Source organism: Podarcis vaucheri (genome assembly GCF_965113315.1).
Source record: "Podarcis vaucheri genome assembly, chromosome: 7".
Lineage (NCBI taxonomy): Eukaryota > Metazoa > Chordata > Lepidosauria > Squamata > Lacertidae > Podarcis > Podarcis vaucheri.
This window is the reverse complement of record NC_138765.1, coordinates 63189550-63216347: the sequence shown is the minus strand read 5'-3', so window position 1 is coordinate 63216347 and position 26798 is coordinate 63189550. Positions and strand designations below refer to the sequence as shown.

Sequence of the window (26798 nt, the reverse complement as noted above, 5' to 3'; positions counted from 1 at the left end):
TCGGCCTTGTTTCCCCACAAAATACAATATTATCTGGATTGCCATCTCTCCGGGATTTTTAGCTGTGTTTCCTGCATTTGCAGTGAGTTGGGCTAGATGACCTTTGGTGTCACTTCCTGTTCTACAACTCTATGATTATATCCCCCACTGTCGGCCATGCTGGCTGAGAATTACACAGAATCTACAGTGTTATGATATCATGTTAATCAAAGGATAGTGCTTGGCAGATCAGGGGCTGGAGCCTAGTGGCGCCTGTGGGGTCGGGGGCTGAGAGGAGATGGCACCTGTCAGCTAGGAGAAGAGCCTAGCTGTTGCCTGAAGAGTCAGGGTGGAGCTGTTCTGTTCCTGGCTGGAGCACATGTGGTGATCTGGCTAGATGTTGTAAGGTGCAAGGGAAGCAAGTGAGAGTCAGTACCACAGAGAGCTCCCAATGAAGCATGTGTCGGATTCCAGCAAGGCATCAGACTCACTTAGGGCCGAAGCAGGACCATGGAGAGTTCCTCAATTTATTACCAACCCTTCACCCTAAGGTCCCAGGGTGGGTTACAACAATTGAAACAAACATTAACATTAAAACACGGAATCACACAATATTAAAACAAGTTAACATTTAAAAAAAAAGAGTTAGGACCTAAAAGCATAAATCTCAAGTGTCAAAAGCCAGAGTGAACAGGTGCATCTTCAGCACTGAATCTGGGACTTCCTGCATGCAAAGCAGATGTTCTGTCATGAAGTTACAGCCAATCTGCTTCCATAAACTACTGTATGCCCTGCAAAATAGATTGTGAGCCTGGCATTATATGGACAGGAATGCATCTCTGTGGACGTCCAGCTGAGAGTGGCTTACATAAGAACATAAGAAGAGCCTGCTAGAACAGGCCAATCTAGCCCAGCATCCTGTTCTCAAAGTAACCAAATAGACAGCAGTGGGAAAGTAGGATTCAAGCACATGAGCACTGTCATTTCTTGTGGGTTCTAGCAAGCGGTATTCCATGGCTGGAGGCACTGCATAGCCATTGTGGCTAGTAGCTTTCTGTTGTCTTCTCCTCCATTATTTTCCCTTGATCATCCTTTCAAGCCTTCTAGGTTGGTAGCCATAATTTAACTATGCAATTTCTTTTATCTGTCCTTAACTTTCCAACAACAACAACAACAAATTCCTTAAAATGAAACCATAAACATAGGTGCTCCATCTAAGAATTAGCTGCACTTTAGTCCCAGGTGAACAATCCTTCTAAGTACACTACCTTCTCCTTCTGTGCAGAAAAAAAGGAAATATATATGCAGAAATCTTTATGCTATTAACGATGAGAGGATTTCATAATGCTTCTAGTATTTTTCAAGCTTTTACAGTAGGCATACCATAAACATGATGAAAGTTAAAAAGGACTAGTATAAAAGGTAAAATTATAAATGGGATAAAAGGTGAAAGGGCTACTATAACAGTTAAAGGGCCCCAGTGACATCTGTTAACCTCCCTATAATAAGGAAGAATTGTGCTTTCTGTTGGCGACCCATCTCTTAATCAGGTAGTTACGGGAAAACAGGAAATTCATTTGTATTAGCAGATAGCTTCTCAACAGTGAATAGGTAATGCACCATCAAAACTGAAGGAAAATGCACTCCTTGCCTTTATTAAAATAAATGCAATGTTTTGATTGAAATGGACATTAAATTGGGGTAATTACCCAGAAACAGCAAACAGATGATCATGGGAGGAACGGCACACCCCCCCCCCAGTGCGCGCGGTACAGAAATCATAAGAAGCAATGCTCACTTAGGTTCTTGTTCTGCCCCTGCTTAAGCAGTGCAGGGTTGCCATAATCTAACCGGCACTGTAATTAAATGACACGATGCAGGTTTCTTATATAACTAAACAGAACGCCGTGGGCAAGTCTGAGCAGCTTTAAAGGAAGATTCAATTATGCCATCCAAAGATCTAATTAATAAATGCTCAGAACAAGAAGCAGGAAATCCTTTCCAGCTGTTAAAAGTTTTCATTTCTATAGCCACGTTGTGTGCTCATCCTTTGACACAAGGCATTTTAGAGAAATCCAGGGCAAATATTCAGGTGTGTTTTGAAAAGTTAAAGGAGAGAGATATAATATTCTTACTGTGTTTTTTGTTTGTTTGTTTGAAGGGAAGCTAAACATCTTGGCGTAAAGTAAATTAGAATATATGAAGAATCATAGAATCATAGAATCATAGAGTTGGAATAGACCACAAGGGCCATCGAGTCCAACCCCCTGCCAAGCAGGAAACACCATCAGAGCACTCCTGACATATGGTTGTCAAGCCTCTGCCTAAAGACCTCCAAAGAAGGAAACTCCACCACACTCCTTGGCAGCAAATTCCACTGTCGAACAGCTCTTACTGTCAGGAAGTTCTTCCTAATGTTTAGGTGGAATCTTCTTTCTTGTAGTTTGGATCCATTGCTCCGTGTCCACTTCTCTGGACATCCCAAATAATCAAAATCCTACCATTTATTACCATTTATTAATTTCAGGGGGTGGGGGGGTCCTCCAAATCTATCACCCCAATAATAATAATAGTCAGTGCTCATTTTGACTCAAGAAAATCACCATTTTACAGTTCAAACCGGGAGAAGTAAATACAGTAAATGGACAAAAGTACAAAGATTCACAAAATGTTTAGGGGTATGCGTACCCCTGTGTCCCCCCAGAAAGAAGCACTGGTAATAGTCCAACACTCTAACTTCTACGCCATCTTGTCTGGCTATTAAACTGGATATGAAGAGAGAAATTGGGAGGGCATTTGACTGAGTGATGGTTGAAACTCCCTAACAGCTTGCAGGGGGCCCTCAGAACAAAACAAATCAGGAAATTATTGGAAAAATATTTTCTGAGAAACTTTGGCCTAGTCCTAGCTGCAGCAGGAAGTATCTTTGCTTGAGTCTCACAAATATATTACCGTATTTTTTGCTCCATAACACTCACTTTTTTCCTCCTAGAAAGTAAGGGGAAATGTCTGTGCGTGTTATGGAGTGAATGCCTATGGATGGCAGGGGGATCTGCTGCAGTTGTGAGCAGAGGATCCATGGTTCCCCTTCCTTCCCTCCTCCGTGGCTCGCTTTGCTCACTTTGAAACAGCAAAGCGGGAGAAGAGAGGGACAGAGAGCCTGTTTACAAAGCACGGATCCACATGGATCCTCAGGATTTTTGCACTGGGTCACCCCAAATTCACCATCAGATCACATAGCATGTCCATGGCTACATCTTGCACCAAAAAAATCACGCACCCACTGTTGCCTGGGGCTGCAGTGGTGCAAAAACGTGGTTACAAAGCATGGATCCACATGGATCCTCAGGATTTTTGCATTGGGCTACCCCAAACTCACCATCAGATCACATGTCTGTGGCCACAGCATGAACCACAAAAATCATACATCCACTGTTTCGTTTAGAATATTTTTTTTCCTTGTTTTCCTCCTCTAAAAACTATGTGTGTGTTATGGTCGGGTGCGTGTTATAGAGCGAAAAATACGGTAACTTACTCTGAGGCATCTTTTAATGAGTTGCTAGGATTACATTTTGCCATGTCAGCGGAGCCTCTAGTCTTACCCTGATGCAGCTCCTGAATAATAAATAAGAGCAGCTCAGAAATTAAAAGAACATTTAAGTCCAGGAGTGGACTAACAGTGGCTATTATGGCCTTTGTCAATACCCTCCCTAGTTCTGCCTTGCAAGTTTAACCGTCCAAACCAGATGAGTTTCACAGGCCAGCACAAAACCACAGGACCACGGTTTGAATTCTAAGGGGAGTTTCATTTCATTTTGGGGGCAGGTGGCTTTTAAAATATCCCATTGAACTGAATGGGATTTATTCTCATGGAAGTGGGTCTACGACTGCAGACCTTTTTGAGGCATGCTTGGGCCCCTGCGATGGCAGCTGAGTGTGGTTCAGCACCCATTAAAATAAATTAATCAAACGTAACAAGCATCAAGGACCCTAATTTTGATTCACTTCATCTCCAGATACCATGTTAGGAAGCTTTGTCATAGCAGAGTTCACAGATTTATGCCTTCACAGCTACATTATGATACAATCCTTCTTTTTGCAGGACAGACACACACCCCATGGCCCTGCCAGCCAACCTGGAATACATCAATCACAAGCTCCTGGCAGCTGGCACCTTTGAAGTTCCTGAAGGCTGGACAATGTGCCTTTGGTCACATCAGGACCCAGATGGAAAACCATGTTCAAGGTGGTCAAAAGGAGTTGAAAGGTCTCGTGTGTTTCATTATGATGACAAAGCTTTCAAATGTTGAACGGAAGCTTTTAAGCATGTGGATCTGGGAACAATTGCCAAGTGACTCTTGGTAAATTTAAGAAGTAAGTGTTAATTGATTGCGAATCAGTATGCACTGAGAGTGTAATTAATGTTAAATTATGTACCATTAATTTTAATCTATATGGACCAATTATGGACTCGTCATGGACAAACTATCGATTCGCTGAGTGCCAGTGAAAGATTCAAGACTGCACTAACCTCCACAGCCAAAGGCTTTCCAGGTAAGTGATGACAGGCTCTTTGATATTGTGAGGAGTATAATTTGGCTTCATGTGATCTGCTACAGTACACTCACATCTTGCACGTTTTTTATTTGCACGATCGCAACAATACGGGGGCAAGGTGAAGACGCTCTCATAAGATCTTGCAGAAAGTCTGAGTGCTCCACGAGATCTAGCAAGAACATCCGTAATATTCACAGAGGGAGGGAGTGTTACAATCAAGTTGGGTATAAATTTTATGAAATTAACTACATAAATACTGATGATCGGATTAACCCTTGAGTTGCATACAGAATGATCTCTGTTGTTGCACTTTCAATGGGAATGTCTCTGAACAAACTCTGACTGTAAGAGGGAGGACCTTGCATTAAGAAAAAGTACCATACAACATTGTGCTGGTCCTGTTTATGGTACACTGGTACCTCGGGTTAAGAACTTAATTCATTCTGAAACTGTTCTTAACCTGAGGTACCACTTTAGCTAATGGGGCCTCCCGCTGCTGCTGCGTCACCGCTGTGCGATTTCTGTTCTCACCCTGAAGCAAAGTTCTTAACCCGAGGTACTATTTCTGGGTTAGTGGAGTCTGTAACCTGAAGCGTCTCTAACCTGAAGCATCTGTAACACAAGGTACCACTCTATTTCCTTCTTCCTCAGACATGTCTGGCCCAGACTCTTACTAGTTACTGGCCCCAGCTCAAGATGTATATATTTACCTGTGCAGTCTCTGAAGATTGCTGCATCAGGATTTTTTATTTTGTTGGTTGCATTTGCTTTTCCATTCTCTCTCTGTGCTTGTTTTAAAAGTCATAGGATTTTATTGCACTACTGGTTTTTCTGTTTTTACTCCTTTCCCTCTTTCTTTTTCATTTTTTTTTTCATTTAAAGGGAAAAAAAGGCGAATATCAGCACAGATAAGAATAAAAAGATAAACATCAACAGAAGATAAAGATAATTATCAACAAAGGATTAAGATAAAGCATCAACATTAGATAAAGCCAAAATCCACAAATCTTGCAGCCAGGCTTGCAAACAAACCAAAGTACCTTTAGAGATATCTTCTTTAAACACAATTGAAATAAAGTGCAGTTTTCAGCTAATAAGCAAATCAGTTCTAAGGTGCATTATAAACTTGGGTTTCATGTAAGAAGAAGAAGAGTTTGGATTTGATATCCTGCTTTATCACTACCCTAAGGAGTCTCAAAGCGACTAACAATCTCCTTTCCCTTCCTCCCCCTCAACAAACACTCTGTGAGGTGAGTGGGGCTGAGAGACTTCAAAGAAGTGTGACTAGCCCAAGGTCACCCAGCAACTGCATGTGGAGGAGCGGGGAAGCGAACCCGGTTCACCAGTTTACGAGTCTACCGCTCTTAACCACTACACCACACTGGCTCCCACTCTGGGATCCTTTTGGCAATGAAAATAAATAAATGTAAATTTGTTACATTTCTTACAGAAATAGGATGGAGTCTGAAGTTTAAAAATATCATTTATGCTTTTATTAAAACGTTTTGCACAGCCTTAACATTGGCAGGAGGGAGTTCAATGTGCCTTTTCCCCTTGAAGGGAATTTATAGTCATATGCCCAGAAACACCACCCCCCAGCCACTGCCTCAATTTCAAGAAGAAAAGTGCCATGAGAGCAACACTGGTGGATGTGCTGTTTGTGAGAAGAATGTGGAAGGAAATGGTGGGGTAATCCTACAGAGACCTCCCTCTTGTGCCTAGATGGTGTTGTTCTGGGTATGCGAGGATTGACAAGCAAAGGATGTCAAGCAAAGGATTGCGTCCATCTACTCTTTTCCTCAGAGTAGACTCAATGAAATTAATGGGCCTACATTAGCCATTTCCATTCATTTCAATGGGCCTACTTTGAATATGAGTAGTGCTGGATACCATTCATCATCTCTGACCACCAACGTCCCAGTTTTCATGGCTAATAACCAATAGATGGAACGATGCATTTAATTTTTAAAACAGAAAAATAAAGCACCAGTAAAACAACACAGAGATAAAAAGCAAGTTGATCAGCAGGAAAACGTTCTTCTCTTTCCCCCCAGATTCCTTTCTTTTTTTAAAACAACCACCATATTTCTCAGCTTGCCTAAGTGATTTTTCAAAAATCAATAGCCTATATTTAACCATTATGTGTAACTGATAGCCAATGTGCTGTGTCTATTTTAAACACCAACAACAACAATAATAAAAATCCTCTCTCCAATGAATTGCAAGGCAAGGGGAATTTAATACTACATTAGTCAAATGGCCCTTTTGGCTAGACCTCTTTTTATAGAGCAAATATTATAGCACTTATTTATGCCCTGCTTTTTTTTTTATTAATGACCCTCCTGACAAATTATATTTAATTTAGCACAATAAGGCTTTTATATTTGAATAACACTGTTTTATTATTAATTAGAGCATTCTAATTAATAGAAGCCTTCCTTTGGGTTGTCTGCCCACCCACAGGACTTCAGCAAGACTCAGTTGCCTCTGCCTTTCCTCAAAGCCACAAGGACATAGGAAGGCGCCTTTTTCTGAGTCAGAACATTGGTCTATCTTGCTCAGTATTGTGTTCTATGATTGGCAGTGGCTCTCTGGAATTTCAAAGCAGGAATCTTTCCCAGAACTACCTGGATATCCCAGGAACAGAACCTGGGACCTTCTGCATGTAAAGCGAATGCTTTGCTGTTGAGCTACAGACCTTTCCTTTGCTGGGCAGAAGCAACCTTACATGCCTCCAGCCAATAGAGGGCAGGGTTGAGACTAACAGACAGGGGCCAATGCACTTTGTGCTTTTTCCTGCCAAACTCCCAAGCTCCTCCCCTTCATCTTCCTTGCTCTCTCCCCTTTCTCCTGCACAAGACAGCCATGAAACCTTTTCTAACCATGTAAGTTTACAATTTGAAGCCACCTTGTAAATATGAAGGAACTTCTTCTTTACCAATGGGACCTCTCTCTGTGTGTGTTTTGTTGTTTTATTTTTTACTTTTTAAAGCATCGCTAGTAGATCCATAGAGTCATAGAATTGTAGAGCTGTAGGAGACCACAAGTTTTCCCAGTAGTGATGTATGGAAGTGAGAGCTGGACCATAAAGAAGGCTGATTGCCGAAGAATTGATGCTTTTGAATTACGGTGCTGGAGGAGACTTTTGAGGGTCCCATGGACTGCAAGAAGATCAAACCTACCCGTTCTTAAGGAAATCAGCCCTGAGTGCTCACTGGAAGGACAGATCGTGAAGCTGAGGCTCCAATACTTTGGCCACTTCATGAGAAAAGGAGACTCCCTGGAAAAGACCCTGATGTTAGGAAAGATGGAGGGCACAAGGAGAAGGGGACGACAGAGGATGAGATGGCTGGATGGTGTTCTCGAAGCTACCAGCATGAGTTTGACCAAACTGCGGGAGGCAGTGGAAGACAGGAGTGCCTGGCATGCTCTGGTCCATGGGGTTACGAAGAGTCGGACACGACTAAACGACTAAACAACAACAACAGGAGACCACAAGAGTCAATCCCCTGCAATGCAGGAATTTTCCCCCCAACATGGGGCTCGAACCCACAACCCTGAGATTAAGAGTCTCATGCTCTTACTGACTGAGCTGTGAATGAGACAGAGTGAGTAGTGGAGAGACTGCTCTATAAACCATAAATCATTTTCTAAAAAAAATAAAATATAAAACCCAAGATTTCTGACCATAGGCAATTTAGGTAGGAATAACTTTTGCAGTTAGGTAGAAAGACCCAGAAGCACCTGGCTTGATGGCAGTCCATGTGAAAAATGGGTTAGAAGGGGTTTCAGTGGCCTCCAAACTAAATGCAATGCAACTAAGTGCATGGCGTGGCAACTAAAAAAGGGAAAATACTCATGAGATTCTAGGCTGCAGCAGGAGAAGCATGTGGCCTAGATAACAAGAAGCAACTGTACAACTTTATTATGATTTGGCCTGAGTACTTATGAGCCCCATAGTTAAAAATGTTTGTTTCTTGCATTTTTACAGGGAAGGGCCTTAGCTCGGCGGCAGAGCATCTGCTGTGCATGCAGAAGGTCTCCAATTCAGTCCTTGGCATCTCTGGACTGGGATATAACTCAGCCTGGAACCTGGATAGCTGCTTCCCATCAGTGAAGAACTGAACCAGGTGTACCAATGAGTCAGTATAAGGCAGTTTCCTATGATCCTGTGAATGATATTGACAGACTGGAACATGTCTAGAGGAGGGACCCAGAGATTGAATCCAATGAGGAAAGGTTGACAAAGTTGTGTTTGTCTAGCCTGGAAAAGATAAAATTAAGAAGGGATTACCATCTCCATATATCTTGAAGGACGAGCACTCAGATCAGTGCTCCTCAACCATGAGTCTTCATATGTTTTCTGGACTACAACTCCCATCATCCTTCTCCCAATGGTCAGAAATGATCATAGGAGCCAACTCCTAGAGGTAGAAGGGTCTTTGCTTCCCCATGAAACATTTGAAGGGGCTGCCCCTCAAAGTTGATGGGAATTGCCATTCAATTGGTGTGTGCACCATGCCATGTGATCAATTAAGCAGAGTGGGGCTTATCTGCCCCCCACCCAATATTTTATTCAAGTTGACACCACTGGAGATGATGCAGGTTGTAGTCCAACAGCATCTGAGGACCCAGGGTTGAAGAGCACTGAGATGGTTGATGGAATAAATTGTTTTTAATCCCTACTGTTTTATACCCTACTGCAGTGTTGGCCAAACTTGGGTCTCCAGCTGTTTTTGGAGTACAACTCCCATCAACCCTAGCTAACAGGACCTGTGGTCAGGGATGATGGGAACTGTAGTCTTAAAACATCTGGAGGGTCAAGGTTGAGGAAGCCTGCCCTAGACTCTAGTGCAGGCATGGTCAAACTCAGCCCTCCATCTGTTTTTGGACTACAACTCCCATCATCCCTAGCTAACAGGACCAGTGGTCAGGGATGATGGGAACTGTAGTCCCAAAACAGCTGGAGACCCAGGTTTGGTCAACACTGCCCTACTGTTACTCCAGAACAGCGGTTCTCAACCTGTGGGGTCCCCAGATGTTGTTGGACTACAACTCCCATCATCCCTGAGCTCTGGCCTTGCTAGCTAGGGGTGATGGGAGTTGTAGTTCAACAACATCTGGGGACCCATAGGTTGAGAAAGGCTGCTCCAGAGGGTAGGGATTGAACATTCAAATTATGAGATTTAGACTAGTCATTAAGACGAGCTTTGTGATGGTGCTGGTGGTTTGATGGTGGAACAAACTGCAGTGGGAGGTGGTGGACTTGGTAGACTGTCTTTCATTAGAGGTTTTTAAGAAGAGGCTGAATGTCCACCTATCAAGGATCCTACAAGTAGGGGCTTTCCTGGCATGGGGTTTGACTAAATGACCTTCAATAGCTCTTCCATTTATAAGTGGACAGCAGCCCCCATTGCCCACTATAAAGGCAGCTGCAGAAATTATTTCTTTGCAAAGCAAGATGTTCCCACCCCACTCCCACTCTCAAGTTGTTTGTGTGTAAATAACCTTGAGAGATACTATGGGATTAAGTGGACTTCCTCCCTCCCACCCCCCAATAATAATTCTTTGTATGAAACTACTTTCCAGCAGAATAAGACATCACTGATAAAGTCAGAAAAGACACATTTAAAAACAATATTGATCAAATTGCAGGGGGCAGTGAACTGTGAAACAGGTCTATTTTCCCATAGGTTTTTTTTTTAGTTACCGATTGACTGTAGGGCCACGGAATGTGCTTTTCCTAATGGGTTAGCAGAATTGACTTCTGAATGACAATGCCTTCTTCCCTTAGGCGCTCAGTGCCCTCCTAAGTGCAATGAATGAAACAATATCACCGGACGTTATAGAATGGAGGTCACATTAATCTCTGAGACTTGGGACTGACTCCCTTTTCCCATCGCCAAGCAAAAATAAATCAATTAACTTCTTTTCCTAAGGAACCCGGGCAGCAAACTCTATATATATAAAATATATATAGAGAGAGGGCAAAATTGTTGACAATGGAAGTTTTCACTGAGTGTAGGGAAAACAAGAGTTTTAATGTGACCGTATTTCCTTGGCGCCCCCCCTTTTTTGCATCGGAAAGCAAATGACTGTGATTTTATTGCCTTTTGCACAGAATAACTTGCAAGCTTGTTATAAGTGGGTTTTAATCACTGTCTGTGGGTTGTTAATTCACTATAATAAGGCGGTAAGAAACCTCCAGAACTCTACTAAAAACCACCAAACTCTGGTAATTTGCTTAACGTGGGATGGGCGGCTGAGCCTGCATTCCAGATTCGGGGGGAGCGGCAGGATGGCGGAAGCGATCTAGGATGGAAACATTGCTGATTCAAGACTCGGTGTAAGTGGCTGCTCTTTAGATGCAGGAAGCTGATTGAAACTTTGGCCGACAAGAGTGGGGGAGTTGAGAAAGCTCGGGATAAGGGATCAGAATGTACCAGCCAAAAAGAAAAGCCGACATAGTATTGAAGACTGGGGGCGGGGGAGGGCAGGGGAGGCCCCCTTTCAACATGAGGATCATCCAGTGTATGGAAAAAATGGTCCCATTCATCTCGTACAAGGACTTCCATTCAGTGTAAGCACACCCTCTGCAAGGAAGAACAATAAACGGACTATAAATTGGAAGAAAAGAAGTCTGGGTTTGGGGGATCCACACAGCCGGAGCAATTATGGAACCGCTTCAGAGCATGCCAGGCCTGTGCTTCAGGTCCCAGGCCTTAGACAAATGGGTAGAATTCCCCTGTCGTAAGTAAATGGTTCTTGCAGCACGTATGTTCCTGACTGACACATGCGGAACAAAAATGCGAGCAATTCCTAGGCAAGAGGTCCAGACACTTAGCAATTCAAGTCAGCTCCACCGTGGATGTAAACACATTAAAATTATGCATTGGGATGTGACATCCGTCCAACAACTGATCCCGTGAGCTGAATAGAATATAAAGAGAGGAGTTTCCCAGGCTGCCGATTGGCATCCGCATGGAAACATGGAAACAGCCCCTTTTCACAGGGATGCCTCTCTGAAACATTTCCTAACCTCACAAGTAGAATCCATCGGAACATGGGAAGAATCCATATACTGAGTCAGACCTAGGTTTGGGTTTGTTTACACACTGACTAGCATAGGCTTCCCAGCATTTCAGACAGGGTTCCTCCAGCCCTACCTGAAAAAGTCGGGGATTGAACCTGAGATTGAACCTGTGCAAAGCATAGAATCATAGAATCATAGAATCATAGAATCATAGAGTTGGAAGAGACCACAAGGGCCATCGAGTCCAACCCCCTGCCAAGCAGGAAACACCATCAGGGCACTCCTGACATATGGTTGTCAAGCCTCTGCTTAAAGACCTCCAAAGTAGGAGACTCCACCACACTCCTTGGCAGCAAATTCCACTGTCAAACAGCTCTTACTGTCAGGAAGTTCTTCCTAATGTTTAGGTGGAATCTTCTTTCTTGTAGTTTGGATCCATTGCTCCGTGTCCGCTTCTCTGGAGCAGCAGAAAACAACCTTTCTCCCTCCTCTATGTGACATCCTTTTATATATTTGAACATGGCTATCATATCACCCCTTAACCTCCTCTTCTCCAGGCTAAACATGCCCAGCTCCCTTAGCCATTCCTCATAAGGCATCGTTTCCAGGCCTTTGACCATTTTGGTTGCCCTCCTCTGGACACGTTCCAGTTTGTCAGTGTCCTTCTTGAACTGTGGTGCCCAGAACTGGACACAGTACTCCAGGTGAGGTCTGACCAGAGCAGAATACAGTGGCACTATTACTTCCCTTGATCTAGATGCTATACTCCTATTGATGCAGCCCAGAATTGCATTGGCTTTTTTAGCTGCCGCGTCACACTGTTGGCTCATGTCAAGTTTGTGGTCAACCAAGACTCCTAGATCCTTTTCACATGTACTGCTCTCAAGCCAGGTGTCACCCATCTTGTATTTGTGCCTCTCATTTTTTTTGCCCAAGTGCAATACTTTACATTTCTCCCTGTTAAAATTCATCTTGTTTGTTTTTGCCCAGTTCTCTAATGTGTCAAGGTCGTTTTGAAATGTGATCCTGTCCTCTGGGGTGTTAGCCACCCCTCCCAGTGTAAAGATGCTTTACACTGAGCCATGTCCTCCCAGTGTAAAGATGCTTTACACTGAGCCATGTCCCTTCTATGAGTCATGCAAACATCACAGCCTACACCATGGATGGAGAACCTTCAGGCTAATCTTGGTCCACCAGAGGGGCCAATTTGGCCTGTGAGCACATGTCATCCAAACCATGGTCACCTGTCCATCAGCTGACATCACTTGCAAAGCAGACTTATGCATTGCCAGGACCGAACTCTTCACTTATGTTCTTTGCAGACCCCTCCCCTGGCATGGTTCAGCTTTGACAGGTGAGTGTGACCAGATGGTTGAGTGGTTGTGGCCATGCCCACCTGTCAAGGTTGGCCTATATGGGGAAGCTAAGGACCTGGCCTTCCAGTTCTCCAATCCTAGCCAACATGGGACACACAACAAATGGACTGCTGGGTGACCTATGTTCGCTGGAATGGCACAGCTATGGGGGAAAAGCTAATTCCATGTTAGGGATTGTTAGGAAAAGGATCAAAATAAAACTGCCAATCTCTTTTTCAGAAATCTATGGCATGACCACATGAGGGTTATGGTACAGAGTTCTGGTCACCTCGTCTCAAAAAGTATATCTTTGAACATGGAAAAGGTTCAGTAATGGCAACCAAAATAACCAAGGGGATGGATTGACTCCCCTAAGAGGAAAGGTTACATTATTTGGGGCTTTTTAACTTGGAAATAAAGCAGTCACAAAAAAGTGATCACAGATAAACACACACACACACACACACACACACACACACACACACACACACACTATCCTTATCACCAATCTGCCCCTACCCCAAAGGCAGAACATAGGTAGAATATTCTTCCCCTAATAGATTTAAACTAAAGGTCTCTGGTGGAATCCCATAATGTGCCATGAATGGGGTTTATGGTTCTTCCCGCAAACGGGAGTCCGTATTTAGTTTAATACCCTAATAAAAATTTCATGCTGACCCTTTTGTCATCTGGCTGTGAGTTCAAGCATTAACACTGAGGTCAGGCAAAATGGGGATGGCGTAACCACTATAGAAATTCTGAGGATTACAAGTTTCCTAGCCCCCCTGCCAATTGCCCACCTTATTTCCCCCCCCCAGGTTATAAAACACACACATATGACGTCTGTCTTGGTTTGGGTGTCAAGATCTTATTTACAGTGTTTCCTAATACTCTTCCAAAACTCATGGTGTTTTCTAAAGACAATGAGTAAGTAATATGTGCAGCCAACAAATCCCAGTTCCGTGAGATATATAAGCAATGCCCCCCCCCCCATACTTCCAGTGTTTTGTATTATTTGCCCTTATTTCTGAAGATTACTTGTGGTTTTAATACTGGGGAGAGCCGTGTTTGTTATTAACACTAAGAGATTGATTTTATGACAGTTGCAGGGGTTATTGTTAGGTGTGGAATTGGGCCTCAGATCACGTCATCTGCAATTTGTTAGCAAAGAGTCATTGGGATTGTAATGCGGAGAGAAAATGAATGGCATTTCTGTAACATTTTCTTTTTTTTAAAAAAAAAATTCTGAGTCGGGATGACTAACTTCCTCAGCTTGGAGGGACTGGATTCTCTCCAGATAAGCAGCTCAGGTGCTTCCTTCCTACCCCTCAATGCTCAAGTCTCCCTGCCTACTCCTCAATGCTGACATATTCATCCAGCTCTGCATTTTAAATAGGGGAAATTAAGTTCCTTGAGGAGGAGAAGCTGATGGGCTACCTTTTATCATTTTAATTTGCAAAAAGAAATATCTGCATTTAAAGCAGTATGAGAGCCAGTGTGGTGTAGTGGTTAGAGCGTTGGACTAGGACCTGGGAGACCAGGGTTCAAATCCCCACTTAACCATGAGACTCCCTGGGTGGCCTTAAGCTTCTCAGCCAAAAACCTGCCTCACAGGGCTGTTGAGAGGATAAAGTGGGGGAAGAATGAGAAGCAGGTATGCCACCTTGAGCTCCTTGGAAGAAAGTGGTTATATAGATATAAATAAATAAATAACTGGTTCAGGCCCTCTTGGAGAAGAAGTAGGAGGAACCATAGTCTCAGAGCTCAACCACATGCCTCCAGGTCTCTCTTTCTGAACTTGGGGGATCTCTTCATGCCACACATCCCTTGCTGGCCTCACTTGGCACTCCCTCCGAGAGCTTTAGCCTGAGTAGAGCATGTCCTTGAACCCTGATAATGTTTCATCCAAGGATCCCATCCCCCTGCAGGAAATTGTGACATTTGACCTCGCATGAAAAGCACATTTTCTGCATGGGATGAAGGGGATCTTACACACCCTAGGCTAGTTTTGGTTATTGGCTATGCATTGGTCAAATTTGTTTATATATTTGTTTTTGTTTTTTAAAGTATTCTCTCTAATTGAATACATTCTAGCGTTGTACCACTCCTTAGTTCAGTTCTGTACTGTTGTTGTTGTTGTTGTTTTTACCACAACTCTTCCTCAAGAGTTGCAGTTCTTGCATTTTGCTCAGGTGACATATTGTATCTATCAGATGCGGTGCATTTATCTTACCATGATCATCGGAGCTGGATTACCTTGGCAATGTCAGGAGTCCAGGTTCCCAGCTTGATAACACAGTAAGCATAGTTAATTAAAAATTACAATTTATTGTCAAAACAAACTCTGGATCATAGCTCTGGAACAGGCATAGGCAAACTTGGCCCTCCATATGTTCTGGAACTACAACTCACATCTTCCCTAGCTAACAGCACCAGTGATCAGGAATGTTGGGGATTGTAGTCCCAAAACATCTGGAGGGCCAAGTTTGCCTGTGCCTGCTCTAGACGGCTCTAACACAGCCTCCAACATCATCAATCAAAGTGACCCTTCTGAAGACTGCTTCCGACGTGACGAGAAGCAACTGAACTTTCACGTCTTACGTCGTTTGTTTTGCTTCCTATCTTGCAACTCTCCCATTCGCCGAGTCCTCGCACTGAGTGGGTCAGCCCCCGCCTCTTCCCCATTCTCCGAGAGGCTGTCTCTTCACTCTTTCCCACCTGTTTGTGCTTCTGGAGTGCTTCGACTGCGTTTTAGCCTGCTCTCCATTCCTGTCTTATCAGCTTGCACGTCAAGGTCAGGAGGAGCCGGAGTATGCAGCTGCCAACTTTCCTCTGTCTGACTGGGGAAACCCAGCCAGATGGGCGGGGACTAACATCAGAGCAGGCTCTCTGTTCCTGCCTATTTTCTGCAGTTAGCTGCAAACTTCCGCTTGGAGCTGGCTCATACCTGACAGGCAACTGGTGGTATTGCCCTTCCACTGTGGGGTAAGGTCTGTCTAATTTGCATACTCCTGCCTGTGGAACAACTGGGAGGGGCCTCATAGCCATTCAGCACCTGATATCCATCAATGCTATAGAGAAGGCTTCCTCAACCTCGGCCCTCCATATGTTTTTGGCCTACAACTCCCATGTTCCCTAGCTAGCAGGACTAGTGGTCAGGGATGAAGGGAATTGTACTCGTAAAACATCTGGAGGGCTGGGGTTGAGGAAGCCTGCTATAGAGCCTGTGCCCCTGAGAGAGCACTGCTGTAGTTGCTACTCCATGTTCTTCATGGTTCCAAAGAAGAAGAAGGGAGATTTCAGGGCCATACTGGATTTGGGGTGTATGGGGTGTTAGGGAAAGGGTAGTATCTTTGGTGGGGGACACATCATGCTCCTTTGGGGTAGTTTGTCCACCTTTGCTCCTCATCTTGCACTCAGTTCTCACTTGTGGTTTCTAGAAGCTGCCAGTATGTGCCAGCAGCCACACCCTGAGAATGGCTTTGACTGCCTGTCTAAACCAGGTGATGGTAGGTGATGGGACTCAAACACTCGATGAGTTAGGGACTTCTCCTGCATGTGAAGGCAAATTGAACAGACAAGACCAATATCAGGTCCAACGGTCAAGAAGGCGGTTTCTGCACGTGTAGGGGAAGTGAGGGGCAAAAGGGGCTCATCAACCTGGGAAGGTAGCCCATATAGAAGAAGGAAAACCCTGAACCCAAACTCCCTCTGCCTTGCAGGATATTTTTGGGGAAGAAAAGACAAATCTGCAGGGGAGTCCCTAAGGCGATTGGATGGCGCCTTGTCACCTCCTTTCAGCAGCTCCTACAGCCATGCTGGTGCCAAACATATTGCTCTGCTTTCCTTTGGACGACATCAGTGAGACCAAGGGGGGGTTCTTATCATCTAGGCAGTCCAGGACCTTTGTACACACTGCCAGGCTTATGCCTTGCAGAGGTCACATCAGTTCTCCTAATGCAGTGGTTTAACTTCACCCCTGGAAGTGCACTCCATTGTCTGTCGAGACAGACAGTTGCCAACAACTGGATTTGAAGGAGATGAACAGACACTTCCGGAAACACAGGGTTGTTCCACAGAATAGTAGCCACTGATAGCCTTAGCATTCATGAATTTGTCCCATTTTCTTTTAAAGCCATCCAAGTTAGTGGCTATCACTTACCTCCTGTGGGAGCTAGGTTCCATAGTTTAACTATGAAAAGGTCATTTATTTTAACTTTCTGGAATCTTCCAGCGTTCAGCTTCATTGGATGCCAACAAGTTCTAGAGTTAGAAGAGATGGAGAAAAACTTTTCTCTATCCACTTTTTCTAAGAAGGGAATGAACACCTTGACGGGGGGGGGGGGAGCTTCTCCACCTCTGCTATGTAATGATTTCTGGAAGAATGCCAAATTGCACAGTCAATTCATTTTCTCCATAATGTTATTTCTTGAACAGAAAACAGTTTTAGTCATTTGAATGCAGTTATGAAAACCTATGTAAGTCAAGGAGCAGACTGAGCTTACAATTGAGGGGGGAGGGGGACTGAATCAACAGCTACAGAACAGAGAGCTTTTAAGCTTTTTTTTAAAAAAAACCCTAGAAAAATCAAATCAATATTACAGGCCAGCTCTTCTATTAATTTAAGAGGAAATGGAAAACAGATATTAGAAAAATAGATGGTGGTTTTTTTATTCTATTTTATGAGATACAGAAAAATCATAAGGAACTGACATTTATAATTCCCTTAATGCTTTGCCTCCCGTGAGTTATGGGTCGATCCCCTACTCCAGACCTGACTTGCATGCTCACTCTTTTTATTAAAGTAGTGCATAAGGTTGTGTCAGCAGTTCCATTATAAACCTCTATTAGCAGGGGTTTATAACCGCCTCGTAAAATTTTCCTCAAGGCTGAAAGTTGGCGCATCATGTCTTAATCTAGAAATAAAAGATGTTTCTACCCCACCCGCTGTTTATGATATTTTAAAATAAATAAATAAATAAATAAATAAGTGCAAACCATTTGCGTGCTGAAAAATGAAAATGTTAACGCAATTTAATAAGACGCCAAAATTGATCTGAAAGCAACGTGATTTGTCAATTGTTAATTAAGAACACATTGCACTTGAAGCACTGCTAACAGAAGCATGAGATGGGGGTATCTTTGCTGGACTGCACCCCTACAGAGTGCAGCTGGAAGGAGTTGCATTTTTAAAGTACAGCGGTACCTCAGGTTAAGTACTTAATTCGTTCCGGAGGTCCGTACTTAACCTGAAACTGTTCTTAACCTGAAGCACCACTTTAGCTAATGAGGCCTCCTGCTGCTGCTGCACCGCCGGAGCGTGATTTCTGTTCTCATCCTGAAGTAAAGTTCTTAACCTGAAGCACTATTTCTGGGTTAGCGGAGTCTGTAACCTGAAGCGTATGTAACCTGAAGCATATGTAACCCGAGGTACCTCTGTATTGTTTACAGCACCAGATCAAGACATTTTGCTGTCTCAGCCCTCCTGCTATTATCAATGGGAAGGCCTGTTGGTCTGTGGTGGAGCACCTGATTGCCATGCAGAAGGTCCCAGGTTCAATCCCCAATGGCAGCTCCAGGTAGGGCTTGGAAAGACTCTTTCTGAAACCCTGCAGAGCTGCTGCCAGTAAGTATAGAAAATACTGATCAAAATGGAGCAATGAGCATCTTCTAAACAAATAGTCCAACCTCCTGCAATGCAGAAATCACAGCAGAGGTGATGGCTGCTGTAGGCAATATCTGAGAAGAGGCATTCCCACTGCCTTTCGCCCCCACACATTGGTAGCCATGACAGTCACCACCAACAATTATTTTCTTAAAAAAAATAATGATATAAATACAAAGTGTATGTAAACAAAATGTAGTGAAAGAATTTAAAATTGGTGGCTTAGTTTATCAGGGGCATGTTTCAAATATTTTCAATAGATAAGTCGACAAAAAGTTGCAGCCCAACTCATAATGTAAACAAAAATACCATGTGACAGAGGAGGCATGCTGCCCTATCAATGGGGGAAGCATTGAAATATATAATCTCTGTCTGCCTTGGTGCAGTTGAGAAAGAAAAACATGGAACCAGTTGTGTAGCTTGTGTTCTAGATTTTTATTGCAGTTCCCTTGAATGAAAGGGTAGGCCCTGTCAAAGGTGCCTTCCTTTCCCTGGACTTATTGAATCACCTTCTGCATTGATATCCTAAGCTAGATATGGGAAATCGCTGTATTTTAAGGAGGTATTCTTTACTCTAGATACTGTACTGAGAAGGTGTATCAACCTGAGCACCATCATGGTGGGTCTGATTTCATAAGCAGCCAGTACAATGCCCTTTAGACATTGCTGGTCTCCATCTCCCATCATTCCCAAAACTAGGTCAAAAGTATGATGCAGCAGCAAAAAAAAAATCTAATGCAATTTTAGGCTGCATCAACAGAGGTTCAGTGTCCACATCAATGGAATTAATAGTACTGCTCTATTCTGCCTTAGTCAGGCCCCACCTGGTGTAATGGGCACCACAGTTTAAGAAGGATATGACAAGTTCTAAAGTGCTGAGAGAAGGGTGGACAAGATGATAAAGGGTCTGGAAACCAAGCCTTATGAGGAATTGGTGAGAGAGTTGGGGATTTGCTGTATCCAAGTCAAGGATGCTGAGGGGGCTGCACTGAAGCCTGGATGTGAGGAAGAATCTGCTTTAGGTTCCCCAAGGGGCTTGTTGTAAGTTGCTTTGGGTTGCCCTGGGCAAGATAAAGCGACCGACCAATCTATTAACTGATTAATTAATTTAAAATGATTAGTCAGGAGAAGAGAGATGATAGCCATCTTCAAATACATGACGGGCTGTCTCATGGAAGATGGAGCCAGTTTGTTTTCTGTGTCGCCAGATGGTAGGACTTGAACCAGTGGATTCAAATTACAGTCATACCTCTTGTTACGTTCGGTTCAGGTTACGTCTTTCCAGGTTGCGTCCTGCAGCTACCTGGAAGTACCGGAAAGGGTTACTTCCGGGTTTCGCTGCTCGCACATACGCAGATGCTCAGAATGATGTCACATGCATGCACAGAAGCTGCAATTCGTGGCCTGCGCACGCGCAGACGTGGACACACAGATTGCATTCTGCTCATGTTGCAAATGGGGCTCAGGAACGGATCTCATTCGCAACCAGAGGTACCACTGTACAAGAAAGGAGATTCCAACAAAACCATCTTGGCTTTGAGTCCTGAAAGACGGTCTCTATATCTTGTAGGCCTTTCCCCACCTGGCCAGGTGAGGCCCTGACTGGCTCCAGCTACACAAGCTGAAGCTGCTGCACAGACTCTTGGGCTGGGGTACTGTTGGGGGGGGTTGTTTGGTGGTGGGGTTGTTGCTGTTATTGATATAAACTTTTTAGATCTTTATTTTAGATCTTATGATTTATGTGGAAATCATTTCAGTTTGGTGGCGTACATTTTGATGGTTTATTTATTGTTTATTACTACTTTTGCTATGTTTGTAATTATGTGATTTTTTTCATGTTGTAAGCCGCTTGAGCATGCTTTTACTATGGAAAGGTGGCATACAAATAGAATGATGTATGATGTATGAATGTAAGCATTAGGAAGAACTTTCTGACAATAAGAATTGACAGGGTCATGGACTACATTGGAAGCTGGTAGATTCTACTTTACTGGAGGTTTTTAAATAGAGTCTGGATGGCCACCTGCGAGGGATTCTTTATCTGTGATTCTTGTATTGCGGGGGTTGGACTAGATGTCCTTTGGGGTTTCGTCCACCTCTACAATTCTATGATTCCATCCCTGACTATTGACCATGCTGGCTTGGATTTGTATCTAAAGAAAAAAGGGCTTAGATTAAATACATCATGCTGACATGTGGAGAGGTGGGGGGTGAGATATAAAATGCAAATAACAAGCTTTAGAAGGCCATGCCATTGCATTTTGGTAAGGCAGCAAGATGGAATGCCATTCCATAATTGGAATAAAAGTAAAGATGATTATCTAGGTTTTAGTCCTTTGATCTTCAAGCAAAGAGCTCTCTAGGGAGCTGGTAATCTTTGTTTCTGCTTTCTAAATGGCAGGCAACAGTTATACAAGCAGTATGACCAACATTTACATCCTAATGCAGTAGCTCCAATATGTGAATGGGGAGTCTGATCTACACATCACTGAACACCATGCAAGCAAGAGTTGCATCCTTCTCTTAATTCTTAAGGAGCAGGTAAAGGGGCCACTAGCAAGTAAGTCCAGTCACAAACGTCTCTGGGGTTGCAGCACTCATCTCGCTTTACAGGCCAAGGGAGCCGGCATTTGTCTGCTTCCGCAGACAATTCTTATGGGTCATGTGGCCGGCATGACTAAGTTGCTTCTGGCGAACCAGAGCAGCGCACGGAAACGCTGTTTACCTTCCCACCAGAATGGTACCTATTTATCTACTTGCACTGTGTGCTTTTGAACTGCTAGGTTGGCAGGAGCTGGGACCGAACAACGGGAACTCACCCCATTGTGGGGATTCGACCCACCGACCTTCCGATCGGCAAGCCCAAGCAGCACAGTGGTTTAACCTACAGCGCCACCCGCGCCCCTTTTTAAGAAGCACCTAGCCTTAAATTGAAATTATACACAGACAGCATTCCTTCAGTACTGCGCTTTAGGTCGGGCCTTCTTGGTGAAGAGATAGCACTAGATGTTTTGGCCAAAATTGCAGATAGCAAAGGCTGAGTCAGGAATGACGCCCAATGGGAGCAGCAGGAAGATCTGCCTCGTTGGGTGGGCAAACCTGTCGAATTCAGTTTCTCTCAGTTATCAACTGAACTCCATATTAGTTTGCAGAGTTTCCATATTAGTTTGCAGTGTTTTTTAATTTATATGTCCATGGCAAAATTCATCAGCGTTTTAGTGCAATTTTCTCCTAATCTATGTATTTATTTATTTTTGGTATGCACTTTTGCCCAATATGCACATTTTGGCACATTTCCCCTAATATAATGCATTTTGGTATGTTATTTTCAGGAACATATGCATTTTGATGCACAATTCACCCTACTGGATGCATGCTGTACATGTTGCTTGGCTGGCGAACTGCATTGCAAAATTCGGACAAGTGCAGATTTTGAAGGATGTGCGTGCTTCAATTTATGTGTTGTTTTGGAAAGTGCAGCTTTGCTTTTAAATTTCTCCCCTCTTCCTGCCCACAAAAAGTCTCAGGAGCGCACATTGGCAGCATGTGCTTTGCCAAAAGAAGTAGCCTTGCCCTCTTCTACGATCCAGTGGTTTTTCGAAACCACTGTGGGAGTAGAAATGCACAATGCCAGTACTGCCAACCAGTCTGTCAGCTAGAGGTTCCCAATCCTACTGCAGCCAACACCTGAGAAATATGTCATCTTGCACTATGGCCTCTTGAATTGAATCAGTACAATATTGAACCAAACAATTTCATGAGCATTCTTTTGATTCCATCACACAATAAATGGTGTCCCACTTCTGTTGAAAAGTCACTTTGGTCTTAATTTCCTGCTTCCGTAATTGTTTACAGCTGGTAACTTTAATTGGTACCATAATATCCCAGGTCTACCTTAAGCGTTGATCAATTGCCAGAGCTTTAATCATTATAATTACCAGCTATAAACAATTAGTTCAATGCTTCTCCACATTTTTGTAATTATCCTTGCACAGCTATCAGGAAATGAGATACTAAAACAATCCTGTCACTTCAAAACGGCTATTTCACATGACCCAACATCCTTTTTACATTGTCCATTTGGAAACTGCCTCCTGTTATCTCTCTAACAGTCTAGGAGAGTTCTTTAATTACAAAGCATTCCCATCACATGTGGACAAAAGTGCCTTTTTCTCCCAATACATTTACAAAAGAATTTGGACACTGGTAGATTTTGGGGGGATGATCTTTCCAGTGTGTAATGCCAGAGATAATGTATTTTATAAGTAAGACTTTTTTCGGCGGTGCACTTAACAGTTTTTTGACCCACGTTTATGCACCTGATTCCATTTCTCCACCAATAAAATTAATTTAAATTAGTTTTCATTTTTATGAAACATATATTAGTATTATTAATTTTGATAGAATTTATGTGTTTTAGAGCACTGACATTTTTGTTGTTGTGAAGATTAACAATTTCTCAGAACCAGTAGATCTTTTATATATTATTTTTGTTGTGTTTTGAATATAATTTCCAATTTGCAAAGACTGATAGAAGGGAAGCTTAAGTTCTGGATACTTTGGTGCTACTGGATTTTAATTAAATTGCAGGCAAACATTTTGCTCATTGCTTATCAGCAAGGGGAAAAATTATGTGAGTTTATCATATCTGTTTTGCTATACTGACAATATCTTATGCATTTCAGAAAGACAAGATAGTTCACTGTGCCAATACGTTTCTTGAAGTGGTCTTTGGAATGGCAGACCTGCTCCTCAACACTATCATTGACAGCTTCATCATAGCCAATCACGCATACCAGCCTTCCCCAACATGGTGCTTTGACCAACACCCATCAGCTCCTGTTGCATGGCCAATAGTCAGGTATGATGGGAGTTGTGGTCTAAAACATTGACAAGGCACCATATTGGGAAATACTGGCATAAGCATTATTTCTGCAAAGCTTGGACTGTGTGGTGACATCAGGTCTGGCTGAGGTATCACAGGCATCTCAACACAAATGGAGAGCACCAGGTTGGGGGAGACCTGCTTTAACCATTATACCATACACATTCTAAAGTGGGATATCACTGCTGTAGAGAATATTGTGACATTGATGACTTGCCCATTTACTGACATTGTTTGCCAAGCATTTTTACAGATGTGCAACTGATGAACTACAATTATCTCAGCATCTTCAATGTATACAGGCTTTCACACACTGAGTAAAATGCAGATTGGCCAATATTGTTCTCATTGTAACCAGCTTTACATTGAGGGCTATTTCGATCAGCTGGAAAGGAAGGTTTTCAACAAACAGCCATTGGGAAAAGTTTCACATACACAATACACTGCCTCTCTTCCATCCATTCTTTTTTTAAAAAAATCAGCTGGTAAATAGAATTGAATATACAAAAAACAGAGATCAGAATAACAGTGTTGTTGGCATATGCTGTGAGGTTAAGATTCTGTTATGAAAACATTCTCCATTCGAGAAGTGTTTGGTGATGAGATGAGGATGCCTCCATATCTGTGTAAAACAAATTGCATCAGATTAAGGAAGTCATGTGATGAAGGATATATTGGTGTGACCCACTTCCCAATCTGAGTTGGTTGTGCTGATATATCAGTGGACCATCTGATCCGATTCAAAGTGATGGGAGATTACCACGCCATCTAATTAGAATATCTCTGCAGTAAATATACTGATGAACACATTCCACAGGAGTCTTGCCCAGATGGTTAGATGAGCGAATTAGGGATGCCTGATTTATCACAAGGAAACAACAATGTATTCTCTCTGATTTAGAATTTCCAAGGAAGTTGGATTATTATTAATAATAATAATAATAATAATATCCTGCCTTTCTCCCAAGTACATATTGAAGGCAGCTGCCAATATTCAAAAATAGCTTGTAAGGGCAATTGCTACATTTAAAAAGGACAGAAGTGATAAAAACTAGTTTAAAACATTAGTTGAAATATTCAAAACACAATTAGATCTAGCAGCTGAAATACAGTTTGCCCTGATAGCAGTCCAGTGATCAGCATCAGTTTTCACAGGCCTTTCTGACGAAGAAGGTCTTAGCCTGCTGGTGGAAGAATAACAAAGAGGGAGTCAATCTAGTCTCTCTGCTTCCACAATCTGGGAGTAGCCACAAAAAAGGCTCCTTCTCTTGTGTTACCACCAACCATGCTTCTGATGTTTATGGGACCAAGAGAAGGTGTTCATTTGAGGATCTTAGAACCTGGGCAAGTTCATAAAAGGACCTTTCAGGTGACCTGGGGCCAAGCCATATATTATGTTTCTGTCATGATCTGAGCCTGCAGAGTAGGGTTGACATCATCACCTGCTCTCCTTGGATCCACGAGGGCTGATGTCTGCTCTTGACCCAGTTTCACACTCTCTGGGCTCTGTCTTATGTAAGCTTCACTGACAAAGAGCAGTGAGCCATTTTTAATTTCCCACAGTGCTGTGGAGCATTGCTGCATGGGGGTACTGTGGGTAAGGAAAAGGGCAGGCAACTCACTCCTGCCTTCCACAGATTGTAGCATGAGTACTGCTGACCTCTCTTTCTGCCACCACTTTCCCTCTTGCTTCCCTGCCCCAGCATGCATTTAGGCCAAGGCGCCATGTGCTGCCCACCCCTGGAAGAGGGCTAATATCTGACGGGGATGCCCTTGTTTCTTTTCTTTTCCTGCTGGCAGTTGGTTCGGTATAGATGAACGAAGGCTGTGAAGTGCATAAGAGAGATTTATGGCTATTGATTATGGAAAGGGTGACTTTGTAATTTTATGGGAAGATGAGCCTGAAAACTTTTTGTTCCTCCTTGTCAGATCTCCAGGGCCGCCAGGCTTTTGCACTGTAAATGAACCTTGAAGATTTGTTGAAAATACTGCCAGAATGACTCTTTTTTCTTCTTCTTTGCTTTCCTTTTTGGTTCGGAAACACAATTTCTCCATCATTCTGTAATAAAAGTCCAGGAAGCACTTTATCATTACTGATTTGATTTTTCAGCATTTTGTCAAACTTGCTCCCTTTATTCTTTGGGCATTTGTGACATCCTGCACTATGCTTTTGTGGCTGGTGGGTCATCATAATCTAGATCAGGAACGGAGAGTCTTGGGCCCAGGGGCCAAACAAGGTCCTCCAGGCCTCTCCTTCTGGCCCTCAGAACTCTCCGTAGAGCATTCCCCTTCTCTAGTTCATGAGAAGAAGTCCACAGGGAATTTTGGGTGCCTGAAGCTGGCTTAGTCAGACAGGTGATGTTTGGCTGGAGCTGCAGGACCAAGGATAGCTCCATGCAGGCAGTCTGCTCTGATGAGATGTAGTGCTTGGCCAATGTCTTTTAGACATTGGTCTTTTAGACCATACATCCAACTCTATGTCCTTTCTAAACAGCAAAGAACCTTGAAGGCACATACGACCCTCCAGGTGCTGTTGGACTGCAACTGCTGGTATTCCTGACCACTGACCATGCTAACTAGGGAGAATGAGATTTGGAGTCCAGGCACATCTGGAGGACCACAGCTCTCCAACCCCCACTTTTGGGAGCTGTGGTCCTCTGACCTGGAGCCTAGCATCTATCACCTCTGAGACAGCTCCTAGTTTGTGCATTATTTGCACTGATAAGCAGACAGGATGAGACCCACAAACTAAAGCAGAGGGAGTGCTGTTTTGTGGTGTCCCAGTCTGGGGTGGTTCAAAAGGACCCCTGGTTTATGGACTTTTGGTCAGTCTTTGGGTCTGAGTCCTGATCCAATAATAAAATCATGGAGATGTTGGTATTTCAGATTGAATTAGTTCATCCTCCTCTGTACCAGAATCCTGACTGCTATTCACGACTGGGTTCATGACATTGTGGCCTATTTGCTTTGATTACGAAGCTCTACAAAACACCCTGCATAATAAGAGGAACAACAACAACAATAACAATGGTGTTCATGATGAAGACAATGGATGAAAAAAACTAGAGATGTGAACTACAATTTTGGAACCTACAAACTTCAGGTTCTTTGTAGCCCTTGGACTGCCTTTGATTCTTGCTATTGAATCTGGTTGGAGCCATTGAGAGGCAGATGATTTCCACAACAATAACAATGTTTTGGCCCGGGTTGCTGTTTTCTCCACCATTATTTACTGCCTTTGATGGCTCCGTCGCTAACCGAGTGCTGTGTATTTCAGTGTTATCTTTTAACCACTTGACAAGTCCACCTATTTTACTGTGATTA

At 43.2% G+C, this 26798-nt stretch overlaps 1 long non-coding RNA gene across 1 annotated transcript; it reads left to right on the top strand.

Annotated features, from left to right (window-relative positions):
• The first annotated feature begins 16143 nt into the window (after positions 1-16143).
• On the top strand, positions 16144-22393 carry LOC309537884. Its single transcript, XR_014222033.1, has 3 exons — positions 16144-16427; positions 18376-18503; positions 21922-22393. It is a non-coding gene; the product is annotated as an uncharacterized lncRNA (long non-coding RNA).
• Positions 22394-26798: the final 4405 nt, after the last annotated feature.